Raw genomic sequence first — 18,111 nt, 5'->3', positions numbered from 1 at the left:
GCAACTAGATCCCTCTCGAACCTTCATTGTTGAGGCAGACAGCTTTGGGTGCAGTATTATCCCAGAGACATCTTGTTACAGGTCAGATGCATCCAGTAGCTTATTATTCTTGAAAATTAAGTCCAGCTGAATCTAATTATACTGTAGCAAAGAGGGAATTATTGGAAATTAAGTATGCCTTTGCAGAGTAGAGACTCTATTTGTTGGGGGTACAACATACGGGTACAATCCTTACTAATCATAGTAATCTACAATACCTTATATCTCTTCCTTCCATCATTTCATACCTCTTTTACTATTCAGATCTCCCAAACAAGCCTTTCTAAACCCTTACCTCTAACTATTCCCCCTCCACCCCCCATTACTCATCCCAAACCCCCTCCTACAGCTATGAACTCCAAAAAAAAGAAATGTAATTCTAGACCTTCCTTCTTTTATCCCTCCTTCCCTCTTCTATCCTTTCACTATTCCTTTTCAATCAAAATAACAGATGAACATGTCCACCACTCAAATGAATTTTTATATTTCCCTATACTAATTCCCCATCCACCTCTCCTTTACTCATCCAAAACCCCCTCCTTCGTCTATAAAATCAAAAAAACAAAAAAACATTCTAGACCCTTCTCTCTTTCATCACTCCACTATTCCTTTTCAATCCAAATAACAGACTAAAATGTCCACTACTCAAATTAAATGTATATTTCTCTATACTAATTCCCACCAATCCTGTTAGGTTCCGGAGAAACGTGCTACTCAGCGAAAACTGCTTCAACACCTCATCAGGGGTAGCAAGTGCTATATAAATGCAATCCTTTTCCCTATTCTATCCCTCCACTATCCTACTCAATCCAAATAACAGACTAACATATCCACTGCTCAAATTACTTCACATTTCACTATACTAATTCACCACTAATCCTTTATGGGTTACAGAGTAGCCTGCTACTCACCAAAAATGTGCTTCAACTCCTCATCAGGGGTAGCAAGCACTATATAAATGCAAACCTTATCCCTCTTCTATACCTCCTCAATCCTTCTCCATCCAAATAACCGACTAACATATCCACCACGCAATTTACGTTCATATTTCACTATACTAATTCACTATTGACATTGGGGACAATTTGGAATATGAGGTGAGAGCAATTTTGGATTCTAAGAGAGTAAGAGGACAAATGTACTACCTTATTGATTGGAAGGGTTATGGACCTGAAAGTAGATCATGGTCAAGTACATGCTCCTACGTTGGTAAAGAGGTTTCATTTGCGTTACCCAAGCAGGTGGGAGGACTTTTCCTCCAGTTATAGCAGAGCTCAGGAGGCATGGGAAGTTCGCTTCTGGATACTCACCTCCCTCCTACAAGATCTAACAGTGCCACCCGAAATATTGGTTTCGTTCGGTCATGACAAGTAACACTTAAAAAACACAGAGAAGTACCGCTATAAACAGTGAAACTTAGGAACGCATAGAGACACAGAGAAATTTCTAACAAAAAACACCAACACTTAAGAGCATACAGTGGCATAGTAACAGACACAGTTACAAATACAGCACCCAAGAAAACACACATTCAAATACAAATTCAAACTTATACATAACAGCACCCAGAGAAATACTATACGCCAACACATAAGAACACACAGACAAATACTATCAGAAGCATGAACTCATAAGGAGAGAAGGGGATACACTGGTAGCTAAGACTGAACATAAATACTAATAGGCGCACCAACAGATAAGCACTCACAGACAAAGCAAACAGGTACAATGGCACATAAGAGCAGAAGTGGAAATACTAACAGACAACCCAGCACAGAAGAAGACACTGACAAATGCTAACACCTACCCCAACCCCTACAAATACATAGATAAATAAAAACAGTCACCAACAATTCACCGAGGCATACTAACAGACAGACCAAAACACAAGACTAGAAAGGAAAATACCAACAGACGCACCAAACACCCAAAACACACTAATAAATACCATAGAGACACCAACACAAAATAAGAAGAGAATAAGTAATACCTTCAGGCACACTAACGAATAAGAATAAAAAGTGAAATACTAACCGACACACCAATGCCTATGGACACAGGGAAATACTAACAGACACACTAATACATACAAAGAGAATGGAAAATACTAACAGATAGACTGCATCTAAGATCTCTCAGGGACTGGGAGCTGAGAAGATATTTTAGCCATGTTGACACCCTGCACTCAAAATGGAGAAAACAATCTCCTGTCGTTTAGTTCCTACAAATCTATGTAGGAACGGCACATTTAGACACCATAAACTAAGGGATTGGTGTCCAGACTGATTCCAGACACCCCCAAAGGATATGTTAGCCTGTAGACCAGCTAGCTCACAGTGCCACTATGAAGCCCCCCAATCTTACCAAGAGGCGAATAGTTTCTGGCAACTATCAAACATGACAACCCTGACCCCTCAGGGATCGTGGAAACAGTACAGTACTTTTCGCTCAGTCACTCGTGCTCACTTTTTCCCAGAGTGATACACAGAATAACGGTGGGGACGTTTTCAATAAGCATTTATTGAGCCAGTGTCATTCTAGTATAAAATACATGTGCTGCAACAACCATTACGCAGAAATAGATATATACGATTACACGCACCAATAGAGTAAATAAAAGGTAGAATTCTACCATGGTGCTAAAACAGTAAATATATGCAGGCATATAGATACATGGCAGTAATCATTAGGACTCCTACAATGCAAACCCTAACTAAATGTGCCTAAGTGTACCTGGCATGAATGTAGGTGTAAAGCCAAGAATCCCCCTAGGAAAGAGCCAACCCCATTACCTGATGTGAGAGAATGAAGGACCCTATCTTGATCTCGAGTTGGACACCCTGCACCGGATGTCAGTCCACGGTGTGCTGGAGTGTCATCTGGCTCGCCCAGCGAAGACATGGTACTTATATACCCGAAAGGTACATTCAGGGGTTCTGCATAGATGTGTCATGGTACTGTGGGCGTGTCGGCCAAGGATGGCGATAGTGGTGACCCTTATACAGAGTTACTATGCAGAAGATGGTAATCCTGCTATGATACTGAGAATCCTTCATGCATAATAAATTAGGCTAGTTTTCAGAGAAAACCATACGACATTTATGTGGCACCTAACTAGGTAAAAGGTCAGCGCCAGAACCGTTATGTAGAGCAAGGTAGGACAAATGTAGGTAAAAGGTCGTGCAACTACCTAGGCCTATATTGGGGTTCATAACACTCCTTGGCAATTTTGTAGCCCTTGATTGAAAAAGAAAAGAAGATTGAAGAATAACAGCAAGGCCCCAAACATCTGTTGACATCATGAAAGAGAAATGAACCAAGAAGCAAATCCAGAAGATCATCGAAAACAAAAATCTGGTTTAAAATACAAAGGGGTGAAGAATACTACAAAAAATAGTAACAACAATGCATCTGCACTTGGGAATGGCTCTTTATATATGATTCTAACAGGACTGATACCACAAGAAGGGCTCATCTTGGATTGGTAACCCGGTTAACATTAAAAAGTCTAACCAGCATCTTGGATTGGGCTGGCATATGGAGCTTATCCATGCTACCCTTCTCGAAACCATGGCATTCACCAGAAGGAGAAACCAAAGTTTAACATTCTTCGGATGGTGCAGCTTACTGGGCATCACCACCCTCCTCACAGTAAACCTTGCTCACGGAACACCTCTCCAGGCATACAGCAGCACAGAAATGGGAAGGCAGCACAAGTGACAACGCTCCGAATACAGCATCTCAAGGATGTCTTTCATCAGTGCAAGCCGCTCTTTATCCTTATTGATTCATGTGAGGCTTCCTGTGACTTCCTATCTGCAGTCTTGGAACAGTTACAGCAAGAACACGCTAAAAGACACACATACATGTAACAACATGCACAGTAATACAAATAGATACGTCAACATCTAGGAACACAGGGAAGTTTAGAAAGACATATTGACACATAGGAATACACATAGATGTTCATTGGCAGATCGACACATAACCTAAATAGAAACACTAACAGACACTGACTAAAACATCACACAGAGAAACATCGAAACATCGATAGACATGCTACCAGAGAAAAGAACATAGTGAAGTATTACCAAACACAAATACACGAGGAGAGAAATTTACAACCCATAGTGAAGTACGAACAGACTCACCAGCATGTGAGAACTCAAAGCTAGCTACATGAAAAAACAGAGACATACTGACAGGTACACCAACACATAAGAACAAATACACAAATATTAACAAACTCACAGACCTAATAAGAATACCCAGAAAATAAGGTAGCAGACACACAGATGCATAACAGGAGATCAAATTCTTTCATAGGTAGAAAGCTGCGACACACATACAAACAGACAGGCATGCTGAAATTCTGAAACAGAGTTACACACAAGCATGCAGCCTTACTGTACTTTAATCTGTTTGTTTTCAGGATACTCGATGATGGCAGCGAGGAGGACAGGCCCACAGGAGGGACCTTCCTTAACCCAGTCGCTCTCACCCCTGAATTACTCGCCGAGAGGTAAATATAGGCGAGATAAAGGGATGGTGCTGGGAAAGCTGCTTAACATTACTTGACCCTCGTGGACAGAACTGTATAATAAGGTCAGAAATGTACTTCTGTCGCTGATTTGTACGTTTGGAGTATATTTATGACTGTTTTTTAAATCTCATAGTGGAGACCAGGTGCACTCGTGAGAAGTTGCTTGATGATAAATCTTCCTGTTGTGCTGGAAATATTTTTGGAATTATGTTCTGAGTTCCTCTCCGGTGAAGACATTTCCACATTTGCACAAGTAACATGTTTACATGTATGACATTTTGCTATTGCACTGTAAACATACATTATATTTTTCTCTACTCGTACACTATCTGTCACAGAAGTGAAACCCCTTGCTGTCCGCGTGACCAGTTTTTGGGGTGTTATTACCACCCACCACTACCAATGTACTGCTCAGGGTGTTCTGCCATATTCCAGCACCGGATACAAATGTACTCTTACCCTCACTCCTCCCTTGACCCTGGTGAAAGTCAGCTGTTTGTAAGTCTGACTTCCTAGTTACACCCTTTGACTTGGGCACTGGCTCATTAATCTTGGTGTATGTTGGTTGTGAACTTCAGGCTCCCTCGCGTCTCTCTTTGATTGGCGTCTCTTTGTTTTGCAGGCTTGCTGCCCTGGACGGTATCAGCCCTAAAGCTCTGCAGGCCGTGGAGGGGCGCAGCAGATCACGCCAACAGGACTCGGGTACTAAAAGAGGTAATGAGGGTCCATTAGAGAAAATCTACAAAAGGAGGGACAAAGGGCAGATGAAGGTCCAGCACACAAGTCCCTAATGATACATGTCTACAAAGAGGTGTGCTGTTCCTATTAAAGGTGACGATAAAAAGGACGCAAGGTCAGAAGTGTCTGATGAATTAAGTCAGGGGTCCATTAGAGAAGACATGACCATGGCCCTGACACTGCACCATAAAAGCCCAGCAGACTGAAGGCCCATCCAGCAGGTTCCCTGCAGGTACCAGCCCATTCCTGAAGCACCAACTCGTTCCTGAGGAAATGTACTTACTCTTAGCAACACCTGAGGTCATCTGCTTGTGCTCACCCACATTCAAGAACCTCTACAGGCACTCAGCTCTTCATGAGATCTCTGTACCCGTAGGTCCTCACGAGGTATTGGGGAGAGGAGTTGGCCTAGCGGCTTGGGCGGTTGACCTCCAATCTGGGGAACTGGGTTCGAGTCTCGGCAAGAACGCTGAACATCCTGTGATTCTGGGCAAATCACCTTATCTCCCAGTGCCTAACAAAAAAAAAAACGATGAATGTGTCCTCATGTAACGCAACTGGTGCTATGTAAAGCGCTCTGATACCCGATACCTTCGGTTCAAGTTTGCGCTATATAAAACTCTGTAAAAAAAGGAAAAAAGGTATCTGCTCTTCAGGTTCTCTTCTGAGGTCACTCGCCTCTTCCTTAGGTCCTCTAAAGCAGCTCACCTCATCTTGAGGCCACAGCTTTCCTTGGTCTCGACTGGGATCCCCCCTCACTAGACGATCCAGACAAGTAGCAAATCCCTGTGAACGTCACCCACCCCAACCTGGGGTCATCTGAATGTGCTCACCTACTGCTGAAAGTTCTGTGACCTTGAGTCCTTTACATGTACCCACAAGCTCATCAGGGTCCCTACAAATTTCAGCCCCTCCTGAGGTCACCGACTCTTACTTGAGGCCCTTAACAGATTGTCACCTCCTCCTGAGGTTAGTGTCCCCCTGGGTCCTGTACAGGTATCCACTTACTTCTCAGGGTCCCTAAATGTGCCTGAGATTCTCTGCACTTATTCGCCTGCTGCTGACGTCACCCCCAGGTTCCCTATAACTCCCTACATGTTACTCTTGAGGTCACCCACCCCTCCTGAGTTTTCCTACATCTGCTTACTCCTCCTGAAGTCTACTACAGGTGCTTATACCTCCTAGGATTTTCTGTGGTTTCCTACAGATGCCCATCCTTACCAAGGTCTCCTTCATGCACCACTAAAATCTCCTATAGGTTTCCATCCTTCCTGGGGTCTTCTACAGATCTCAAACCAATCTAGGGACCTGCAAGGAACAGCGTTTCGGGTGTTTCCACATGTCATGCCTCCCTAGAAGGCCCTTTTTGGCATCCACCCAATGCTAAGGCCTTCCACAATCCCAGGCACCCCAGAGAGCTACCAGTGCTAAACTCATGATGCTTTATTTAAGTGCCTGAGCCCTCTTTCCTATCCTACAGTGCACATGATTGCTGTCAAGCCCCTTAGAATGTCTCTTGCAGATTCCCCTCTTGTTTGGTTTCCAACATGTGCCCATTTGCTCCAGATGTTTTCTAGACGTGCCCTACTGCCACTGAGGTGTCCCCACAGGTACCCATGAGCACTGGATTTCTTTGGTGCACCAACTCCTTTGAAGTATGTATGTATGTATGTGTGTATGTACATGGTATTTCCATAACACAAACCTAGCCAAAAGGCAGTGTAGCGCTGTACAAGGTCACAGAAGTGTTCTCTCTAGAAGTTTCCAGTAGTTGCCTATTAAGAAAATGGATATTTACTCCAGTATTGGAACTTTCATAGATTCCCATTGCTTGTATCTTTCCCCATCATCGAGATGGGAGTCCCCGAAAATAAAAAATACCATAGACATAGGTACAAAAGAAGAAAAAAGGCCTAGGCCTCATCTCATTTTGAAGCATATCCACCTCTTTTTGTAAAAGAGACCAAATGAAATGAACTACCAATCAGAACAGCTTCACCCCATAGAACCTTCCTGAGAGAGCCTCGGAGCCTTAAATTTTCTACTGCACATTGTGCAAGGGAGTCTCCACTGAGCTCTGCTGGTATTTCAATTCTTCAAATCTACTTTATGTCGGATAAAGTAAAGAAAGCTCTGTTCAAGGCTTGTGCTACCTGCGCCAAGAAGAGGCTTTATGTGGAGGACAAACATAAAGACTGTCTTTATTGTTTGTATCCTGACCACAAGCCTACTGATTGCAAGATCTGCAGGACCTTCTCTACTAAGACCTTGCGGGACCGTGAAGGACGTCTGCTCACCTGGTTACAGAAATTGAAGTCACGGAAGGATCCTGTGTCAAGTGATAGTGATGATGGCTCCTCTACGACATCCTCGAGGAGATCTCAAAAAAGGGGTAGGTCCTCACCTTCAACTTCTTCTGACCCCCCTGCCAAAGCCTTGCAAAAGACCTCTGATAGGTCGGACAGGCGTAGTCCCGTCAAATCTCCTCACCGAGGTGTAAAGGAGAGGGAAGGACTGGTTACTGAGGTGGTTTTGGGTAAGAAGACGAGCCATGGATCTTCTGTTACTTCCCCACCCTCTGAGAAACAGAAGATGTTCAAGAAACCAGCTTCTGCCCCACCTGAAGGAAAGGCTGAGAAGAAAATCCGTTCGACGACGACATCAGCTCCGTCGACGATAGCTTCAAAGATTCAACCGGCGTCGACTTCAGCTCTGTCGACGGGTTCGTCGACGGGAGTTCCGTTGTCGCAAGTGTCTACGTCGACGACAACTTCGACAGCGACGCCACAGACAAAGGTACCCTTGATTATGTCGTCGACGCATATGATGACTACTTCCATGTCGACAAGGATGTCGACAATGATGGTGTCGACGGCGACCATGTTGACGACGTCCACAGCTTCCAGCTTCATATTAACAACAGTCTCGGCGACGGTCCCTTCAAAGTTGGGCCTTTCGTCGTCGACGATCCACTCGTCGTCGCCGGTGGCTCCGTCGACGACCTCGTCAACGATACAGAATGTATCTATCTCTATAAGAAGGTGCCGCATTACCCCTGAAATGATTTCCCCGAGGAAAGTAACACCTCTGCCTCCGGCACTCCTTGTGGAAGAGGAGCTTTCTGAGGATGATGACGGTCCTTATGGGGTTGCAGATAGTCCATGACAACTGCACGTGAAATATCAGGACTTGGACTCTGAGGACTATTATATGGAGCAACAGCAACAACAATATGTGCCGCAATCTAGGTCCCAGGATCAGTATCAGCCGGAGATGGTCTGTGTACCATCTTCACTCATTACAGCCCTCCAATTCATGCTGTCGGATTATAGGAGACGATTCCCATCTCAGTCCTCTGGCCAAGAGACAGATCACATGCTTCCAACTCAGCCTCCAGCTCATCCGGCTTCTCCAGTTCCACCTCAGCTCCCTCAACATCAGGTTCCGGAGCTATCTGAACCACGTCAGAATGTGGTCACTGTTCAAGACGACTCATCGGATGATGACCATGGCACTGTGTCAATCCCAGTTCCGGACAGGGAATGGGATGATTACATTATTCCGGATCCCGCCTCTCCTACTCCTGATCCAGGAGATTCTCCTCCAGCCGATATCGGAGGTTTCCACAATCTAATGGAGAGGGCATCTAAACGTTTCGATTTACCAATTCCATCGGTTCAATCGGAATGTTTTCTCTAGGACTTCAAAGAACCTTTTAAGAAGTCTGTTCACTCTATTCCTATAGTGGGCCATGTCTGGGATGAGGGAATAAAGTTCATGAAGTCGCCGGCAACGGTCATGCCTGTTCTTCCGTGTCTAGAGAAGACAACCCCACTTGTGTGGTCAGCCAGCCGAAGCCGGACTCTGTAATCTCGCATGCGGCACAAAGAAAATCTAAAAATCCGGCTGCACCTCTTACCACGCCACCTGATAGAGAGGGAAGACGACAAGATAATATCGGCAAGAGGTTTTCTTCCATGTCCAGCCTCCTGATCAGGGCGGCCAATGCTTTGGCTATTCTGGGACGATATGATCGCCAGATGTGGTGCGATCTCTCCCCGTATTTGGACCAGCTACCCTAAGAAGCAAAAACTGAGGCAAAAAAGATCTTGCAGGAGGGAGAACGTTCATCCTCTGAGATAATCGATTGCGCAATGGACATTGCTACTACGGCTTTCCGCTCTCTCGCAGGAGCTGCAGTTCTTCGACGACAAGGCTCGCTTTGGGCTACTTGGTTTCGTCCAGAGGTCCAAAACGAAATCCTGAATCTTCCGTTCGATGGTGAGATGCTATTTGGAAAGCACATTGACGACGCGCTGCAGGATATAAAGAAGGACACAGAGACTGCTAAGTCCCTTGGGACTTTGCAATACCGCAAGGTTCCTTTCCGTGGAGCAAGAGGAAAGGGTTTCTCTTCATACAGAGGCGGATACCTGCAACAGCGCTATTCCTCCTACTTGCAGCCTTCGCAGTCTTACAGGCCACAAATTTTGCAGCGTCAGAACCAATCGTCGTCTTTCTCTCGACCATCCACTAGAGGAAGACAGGGACGCCAGGGGAGAGATTCCTCTAAGCGCCAATAGCGGCTACCAGGCTCTTCCTACTGTTACTTCGTCCCCTGTTACACCAGTGGGGGGCAGGATAACACAACACTTCCACAACTAGCAACTTATAGCATCAGACCGGTGGGTTCTAAATATCGTCTTGTCAGGACATACACTGGAGTTTCAACACCATTCACCATCCAGAGCACCTCGCGCCCCCGAATCCAAACATCTACACCTTCTACATCTGGAGGCCCACCAACTCCTCCTCAAGGGAGCTATAGAACCGGTGCCCCTATCCCAACGGGGCAGGGGATTCTATTCTCGGCTCTTCCTTGTTCAAAAGACCGTAGACAAGTGACCCCCAATTTGAGAGGGAGCTCAACACCTATCTCATAAAGCTCTCCTTTCGGATGGTATCCCTACAGGATATTTTGCGTCTCCTCAATCCAGGAGATTACATGGCCACCCTGGATATCGAGGACGCATACTTTCATGTTCCCATTCACCCGGCCCACAGGAAGTTTTTACAATTTACAGTAGCCAAGAGCCACTTTCAGTTCAAGGTACTGCCTTTCGGACTCAGATCCGCACCGCGGATATTCACAAAGGTCTTAGTCCCAGTCACAGCATTTCTCAGGAGACAGACTCTACAAGTCTTCCCTTACCTGTACGACTGGCTGATAAAGGCACCGTCTTCCCGAGCAGCTTCAGAGGCAGTCAAAACTTGCACTCACCTCTTCAGTCGTCTGGGACTTCAGCTCAACAGGGAAAAGTCAGTCCTGTGCCCGTCCACATCGGCAAAGTTCCTATGTGCTATTCTGGGTACGACTTGTTGCAAAGCGCTTCCATCGGAGGAACGGCAGGCAAATCTAATGGCCTCTGCCCGTCGGTTCCAAAGACGACGATCACTTTCAGTTCACCTGTACGAATCCCTTCTAGGATCGATCGCCTCCTGCAATCCCTTAATTCCTCATTGCAGGCTGCAAATGCGCCCTCTTCAAGAACAACTGGAGTTGCAATGGCGCCAAGCAGAAGGCTCTTTCGACGACAAAATAAGGGTAACTCAGCCTATGAAGAAGGCTGCTAACTGGTGGACGATCAGAGAGAATATTTTTCAGGGCCTCACCTTCACGGTCACCCCGGCTCCTCTAATTCTTACAACAGACGCCTCGCTAGAAGGCTGGGGAGTGGTATTGCAAGACCTTCAGGTGAGCGGCCGCTGGCAGCCCGAGCACCACTTTCGCCACATCAATCTGTTGGAGCTCAGGGCGATTCGTCTGGCTTTGCAAGCTTTCCTTCAGCGGATCAGAGGATCCACCGTCCTAGTCCGTATGGACAACAACACCGCTATGCACTATGTGAACAAACAGGGAGGAACAAGGTCTCTTCCGCTATCCAAGGAAGCTCAGGAGCTTTGGATTGGAGTATCCAACATCAGATATCTCTTTCGGCAGAGCATCTTCCAGGTGCCCTCAACAAGACGGCGGATACTCTAAGTCGTCTCAAATCGGTGAGCCACGAGTGGGAACTGGACAATCTCACTCTGGACAGGGTTTTTTCTCTCTGGGGCACTCCGTCCATAGATCTGTTTGCACCCCAGAGAACAAGAAATGCTGATTCTACGCAAGCAGGGAACACCATCAGGGATCATTGGGGAATACGCTTTCGATGGTCTAGTCAGCCGCCTTTGTTTACGCCTTTCCTCCGATTCCACTAATTCCAAGGCTTCTCAAGAAGCTCAAAGCGGAGCCCTGCTGCATGATACTGGTGGCCCCGGCGTGGCCATGCCAGTTTTGTTTTACGGAGCTTGTCCTGCTCTCCCTGGATCAGCCAATTCACCTGCACCCGATTCCCTCTCTTTTGACGATGTCCCAGGGCCAAGTGGTGCATCCGGATCCGAGATCGCTTCAGTTAACAGCATGGCTCCTTAGCACAGAGAATTTCAAATCCTAAACAGCTCACGAGAATGTAGAGAGGTGCTAGCTCAGGCCCGTGCACCAAGTACGAATAAAACCTATCGCTTGAAATGGAAGCGTTTCTGCTTGTGGTGCAAACAGGAGAACATTCATGTTTATTCCTCTGCTCCTCATCAAATTTTACCATACATTTTGATTTTGGCTAAGTCAGGTATTGCTCATTCTTTTATCAAGGTGCACCTGGCAGCTATATCTAGATTCAGAAGAACTTCTTCTGGACCTTCCCTCTGATCGGTGAGAATTGTGAAACAATTTTTAAAAGGACTTTTTAGGGTTTTTCCACCTGTTAAACCTCCCCCACGTCAGTTGCAGCTCAACCTAGTCCTTACTCAGCTCATGAGGCCACTCTCTGAGCCAATTCATAGGGCGGACATTAAATTCCTATCATGGAAAGTGGCCCTCTTCCTCGCTCTAACATCAGCTAGGAGAGTAGGTGAACTACACACTCTCACAATCAAGGCTCCGTTCTTGCAGTTTAAAAAGTACACTCTGATTCTGAGGACTCACCCCAAATTTATCACAAAGGCCTTTCTGACTTTCATCTGAATGAACCGGTCATCCTTAAATCCTTTTTCCTCGACCTACTACTCCAGCGGAATGGGCTCTTCACTCTTTGGATATTCAAAGGTGTCTAAAATTCTATCTCCAGTGCACCAAGGACTTCAGAAGATCTACACAGCTTTTTGTTGCATTCAATGCCCCTCGCAAGGGTTTCCCTCTGTCAAAGCAAGGGGTTGCACGATGGATTGCCAGCGCGATCCAATACTGTCACCAAGCGGCCGGCAAGCCCCTAGAAGGGCGGGTCCGGGTGCACTCTGCGAGATCCATTTCTTCTTTGACGGCTCTCTTGGCAGGAGTGCCTATTAAAGACATCTGCAGGGCAGCAACATGGAGCAGTGCCCATACTTTCACGAAGCATTACTGCTTAGACTCCTCCACGCGGAGTGACGCTACAGTGGGACAAGCAGCCCTGAGGAACCTCTTCCAATAAGTGGTGAGTTTCCCCTTCTAACTCTCATTCCTTTTATTGGTTGTTAGCACATTTTGTAATTCATGTTATTTACTGGCTACTTGTTTGCTATCTTGTGGTTTTTAATGACTGTATGCATTTCGCAAGGTTTCAACAATGTTCTTACTGCTAGCTATTCTGATACAAGCAATGGGAATCTATGAAAGTTCCAATACTGGAGTAAGAAAACAAGTTACTTACCTGTAACTTTGGTTCTCCAGTATTGGTAACTTTCATAGATTCCCATGCGCCCGCCCTCTTCCCCTGGGAAAGCTCAGCCTTCATCATATTCTGTGATACTGTTACACAACGGCTACGAAAATCTGAGGCTCTCTCAGGAAGGTTCTATGGGGTGAGGCTGTTCTGATTGGTAGTTCATTTCATTTGGTCTCTTTTACAAAAAGAGGTGGATATGCTACAAAATGAGATGAGGCCTAGGCCTTTTTTCTTCTTTTGTACCTATCTCTATGGTATTTTTTATTACCGGGGACTCCCATTTCGACGACAGGGAAAGATACAAGCAATGGGAGTCTATGAAAGTTACCAATACTGGAGAACCAAAGTTACAGGTAAATAACTTGTTTTCTTACTCTCATGCATTTTTTAACTAGAGAAATATAATTTCCATTCGTCTTGACATATACTCTAGAGAATCCATTGCCAGTGATGCTCTTTCTTAGCCTCTTCCTGTGTGCTCATTATGACTCAGGGCTAGCCTCCATAACCAAGAGTCAAACAGCAAGAGCACTGGATATGAATTGTAGTTGCCTCTTTTGCTGGCTTTATTTCTGCAATGTGGCCAAAGCGACCCTTACCCTCTTCCAAAGAGTTGTCCAGCGATAGGAGACTCCCTGGGCTACTACCCTACGATACCTCACTCAAGAAAAGCAGGTTGTCACATGAAACCCACACAAAGCTCCAAAGTCATATCCTTTCAGCACTCCAGTTCTGAGCTACCGTGTCCGAGCCATACTTTGCTACAGGACAGGAAGAAATATCAGAAGGGATAAGGACAGAATTGCCTTTAGCAGCTGCCAGCTACATACCCAAACCGAACCTTCTTGGAAGAAGTGAGGCGTCCTGCACTAACAAACCTAGGGCCAGATGTACAACTGTTTATTGAGGTCGCAAAGGGGTTTTAGACCCGTTTGCGACCGCATAAAACGTGTGGACAATGTACTAACCCTATTTTGCGAGTCGCTAATCAATTAGCGACTCGCAAAATAGGGTTAGCGACTCGCATTAGGAAGGGGCGTGCCAAGGGCGTCTCTTCCTAACAGCGAGTTCAGAACCCATGTATGAATGTTTTGCGACCGCAATTGCAGTCGCAAAACACTTGTTTACCACCTTTCTCAGAAGGGTGGTAAGGCACTCGCAAACGGGAAGGGGTCCCCATGGGACCCCTTCCCCTTGGGGAATGAATGCGCAGATATTTTTTAAGAACAGGCAGTGGTCCCTGGGTCCACTTCCTGCCCTTAAAAAATGAAACTGATAAGTTTCATTTTTATTTTTTAAATGCATCCCATTTTCCTTTAACAAAAACGTTTAACCTTTAAGAAAAACGGACTGCATTTTTAAAAAAAAAACTGCTTTATTGGCAAAGCAGTCCCAGACATGGTGGTCTGCAGACCCCAGCAGGCCACCATCACTGGGTGTGCTAGTCGTTCCCAATGGGGTCGCAAATTGCGACCGCCTCATTAATATTCATGAGGCTTGCAATTTGCGTCCCCATTGGGAATCACAAACAGTGTCTCAGACACTGTTGTACATAGCATTTTGCCACTCGCAAATTGCGACTCGCAATTTGTCGCAATTTGCGAGTTGCAGAATGCTATGGTCATACATCTGGCCACAAGACCCTACACTCTAAGCATGCATACTCCACTTTGCAGTCTTCTACAGGTGCCCTCTTCTGTGCCGTCTCCTACTGGCGTCGTCCTCTCTGCACTCTTCTATGGGTTCCTGCGGCTCTGCTGTCTCCTTCGGGGGCCCTTCCCTCTGCGCTCTTCTATATGTTCCTGCAGTTCTGACGTCTCCTTCAGGTGCCCTTCCCTCTGTGCTCTTCTATGGGTTCCTGCGGCTCTGCTGTCTCCTTCGGGGGCCCTTCCCTCTGCGCTCTTCTATATGTTCCTGCAGCTCTGACGTCTCCTTCAGGTGCCTTTCCCTCTGTGCTCTTCTATGGGTTCCTGCAGCTCTGCCTTCTCCTTCAGGGACCATTCCCTCTGTGCTCTTCTATGGTTCCTGCAGCTCTGCCATCTCATTCAGGGGTCCTTCCCTATGCGCTCTTCAGTGGGTTCCTGCAGCTCTGACGACTCTTACAGGCGTCCTCCTCTCTCTAGTGTCCCACAGGTGCCCTCCTCTATGCATTCTCCTACGGGTGCCCTCCACTCTGTAGTCTCATACAGGTTTCCGTCAGCTATACAGTCTTTTACAGGTGCCTTCTACTCGCCATTTCTTATGGGTCCCCCACCTCCATCCCCAGGGTCTCCCTGAGGTCCTACAATGGTGGCCCTTCTTGCCTCTAGCACAAACCGCTGAGGTCTGTAATAGATTCCCCATCTCTTTTAAGGCCTTCAAAGCTTCCCCTATGTGTCGTCCTTTGAGGCCTCCATACTTTAAGAGGTGCTCCTTTGCTTCAGAGGTCACCTACAGGTGCCAGCCTCGCCTAGAAGATCTAGTAGAATCCCACCTCTACAGCTGCCTGATCAGCCCCCCTACAGGTGTCTCTTACACCACAGGTGTGCCTCAGTTATGGGCGACTCCCACCTTAGGATTTCTTCTAAAGGTACGCCTAAGCTTCATAGGTCTCTTACAGATGCTAACCTTTAATCCTGTTCCTGATGCTTCCATTAGCCCTCCTACAGTTGTCCCTCGCACCACAGATGCGCCTCAACCATAGATGATTCTCACCTTAGGATCCCATCTAGAGGTATGCCTAAGCCTCAGAGGTCTCTAACATATGCCAATCATGAACCATGTTCCTGATGCTTCCGTGAAAACTCCTACAGGTGTCTCTCACACCACAGGTGTTTCTAGCCACGGGTGACTCTCACCTTAGGATCCCTTGTAGAGGTACGCCTAAGCATCAGAGGTCTCTTACAGGTGCTACTGCTGAACCATGTACATGATGCTTTCATGAGGCCTCTTACAGGTGTCTCTCACACCACAAGTGTGCCTCAGCCATGGGTGACACTCACCTTAGGATCACTCCTGGAGGTACAACTAATCCTCAGAGGTCTCTAACGTGTGCTACGCATGAACCATGTTCCTGTGGCTTCCATGAGCCCTCATACAGGTGTCTTTCAGACCACAGGTGTGCCTCACCCATGGGCAACTCTCATCTTAGGATCCCTTCTAGAGATACGCCTAAGCTTCAGAGGTCTCTTACAGGTGCTAACAATGAACCTGTCCTGATGCTTCTGTGAGCCTTCCAACAGGTGTTTCTTACACCACAAGTGTGCCTCAGCCACAGGCGCCTCTCACCTTAGGATCCCTTCTAGAGGTACGCCTAAGCTTCAGAGGTCTCTACAGGTGCTAACTTTAAACATGTTCCTGATGCTTCCATGAGCCCTCCTACAAGTGTCTCACACCATATGCGTGCCTAAGCCACGGGTGACTCTCAACTTAGTATCCCTTCTAGAGGTACGCCTAAACTTCCGAGGTCTCTTACAACTGCTAACCTTTAACCATATTACTGATTCTTCCATGAGCCCTCGTACAGGTGTCTCTCTCACTATAGGTTTGCCTCAGCCACGGGCGACTTTTACCTTAGGATCCCTTCTACAGGTACGCCTAAGCTTCAGAGGTCTCTTACAGGTTCCTCTACTTGTACCATGCTCCTGATGCTTCCATGAGCTCTCCTGCAGGTGTCTATCACACCACAAGTGTGCTTCAGCCATGGGTGAGTCTCACCTTAGGATCCCTTGTAGAGGTACAACTAATCTTCAGAGGTCTCTTACAGGTGCTAACCATGAACCAGTTTCTGATGCTTCTATGAGCCCTCCAACATGTGTTTCTCACACCACCGGTGTGCCTCAGCCACTGGCGACTCTTACCTTAGGATCCCTTCTAGAGGTACGCCTAAGCTTCAGAGGTCTCTAACAGTTGCTAACCATGAACCAGTTCCTGATGCTTCTATGAGCCCTTTCAACAAAAAAAGGGGGGCGATAGAGGTGAAGGCCTGGTTTATCCTCCATATAGACACGTATTCCAAACAAATCGAAAACCAGTCCAGGACAAAGTGTATGAAATATAACAAATCTCCAATGAGATAGTTTACTAGGAAAAATCTTTTTTCTTAGAGACCCCTCACCCACCAGGGTTATCCCTTGGTAGTAAGCTTCATCATTGGAGTTCATCCCAATCCTCTACGGATTGGGGCGTGCTACGACCAAGCGGTTACGCGGGAGCACTTATGGATGAAGTCAATGATAAAGATGACGTTGGTGAAAGGGAGTGGGAGAATGGGTGCTAGTGAGTTAAAAATACCTGACTATTAGAATGTTTAATTTATTCCTGCCTCTAGACGGTATGGTTAAAATCAGGGGTTGTGGCTGAAGGGGTTGACTTTTAATGAGTCCTTTCTCTTCAGAGATATTTGGTCAACATTTGTCGAGCCATTCCCCTAATGGCTCTTCTTCAGGACCTATAGGAAAAATGATCCAATTGGTATCACTCCACGCAGTCTTCTAATCAGGACACAAAAGTTAGCATGCCATGAGCATACTCCTAATAATACATATGGTAACACTTTGTCAGTCCGTATCTGAAATGAAAAGAAGTTAAATTAAGACACCAAGAGGCCAATCAGCCACTGCGGATAAACCGCCCACACGTAATATGCATAGGAAGCCCGTGTCTAAACCCTGTGGTGATAGTGCTCAATGCAACTGCACAGTCGTGATCACTTCATACGTGAAAAAACGATGTTGCCCGCCATCGTACCTCTTATTTAGTGGATGTTAAAAAAGTCTTCACCGAATGGTGAGACGTATTCAAACAGAAGACAAAAAACACAAAACATACATTTACATACATTTAAGACGCCCTACTGGTGTGTCATGTTCTTTCCAGGACGGAGGGGCCTGTAGTCAAACCCTATGAGGAGAAAGGAGATAGGGACAAATCATTGTCCACTGCTATATAGCCAGAGCTTCGTTAACCCCTTCTGTGCCACGCCCTTTCCCCCTCCTGTGCCGGGCGTTTCATTAGTGGGCGGGTTTCATGATGAGATAGTCTTGTCATGGGCACAGCGCGACC

The sequence above is a fragment of the Triturus cristatus genome, chromosome 12 (genome assembly GCF_964204655.1).
Source record: "Triturus cristatus chromosome 12, aTriCri1.1, whole genome shotgun sequence".
Taxonomy (NCBI): Eukaryota; Metazoa; Chordata; class Amphibia; order Caudata; family Salamandridae; genus Triturus; species Triturus cristatus.
Note: the sequence above shows the minus strand (reverse complement) of the source record.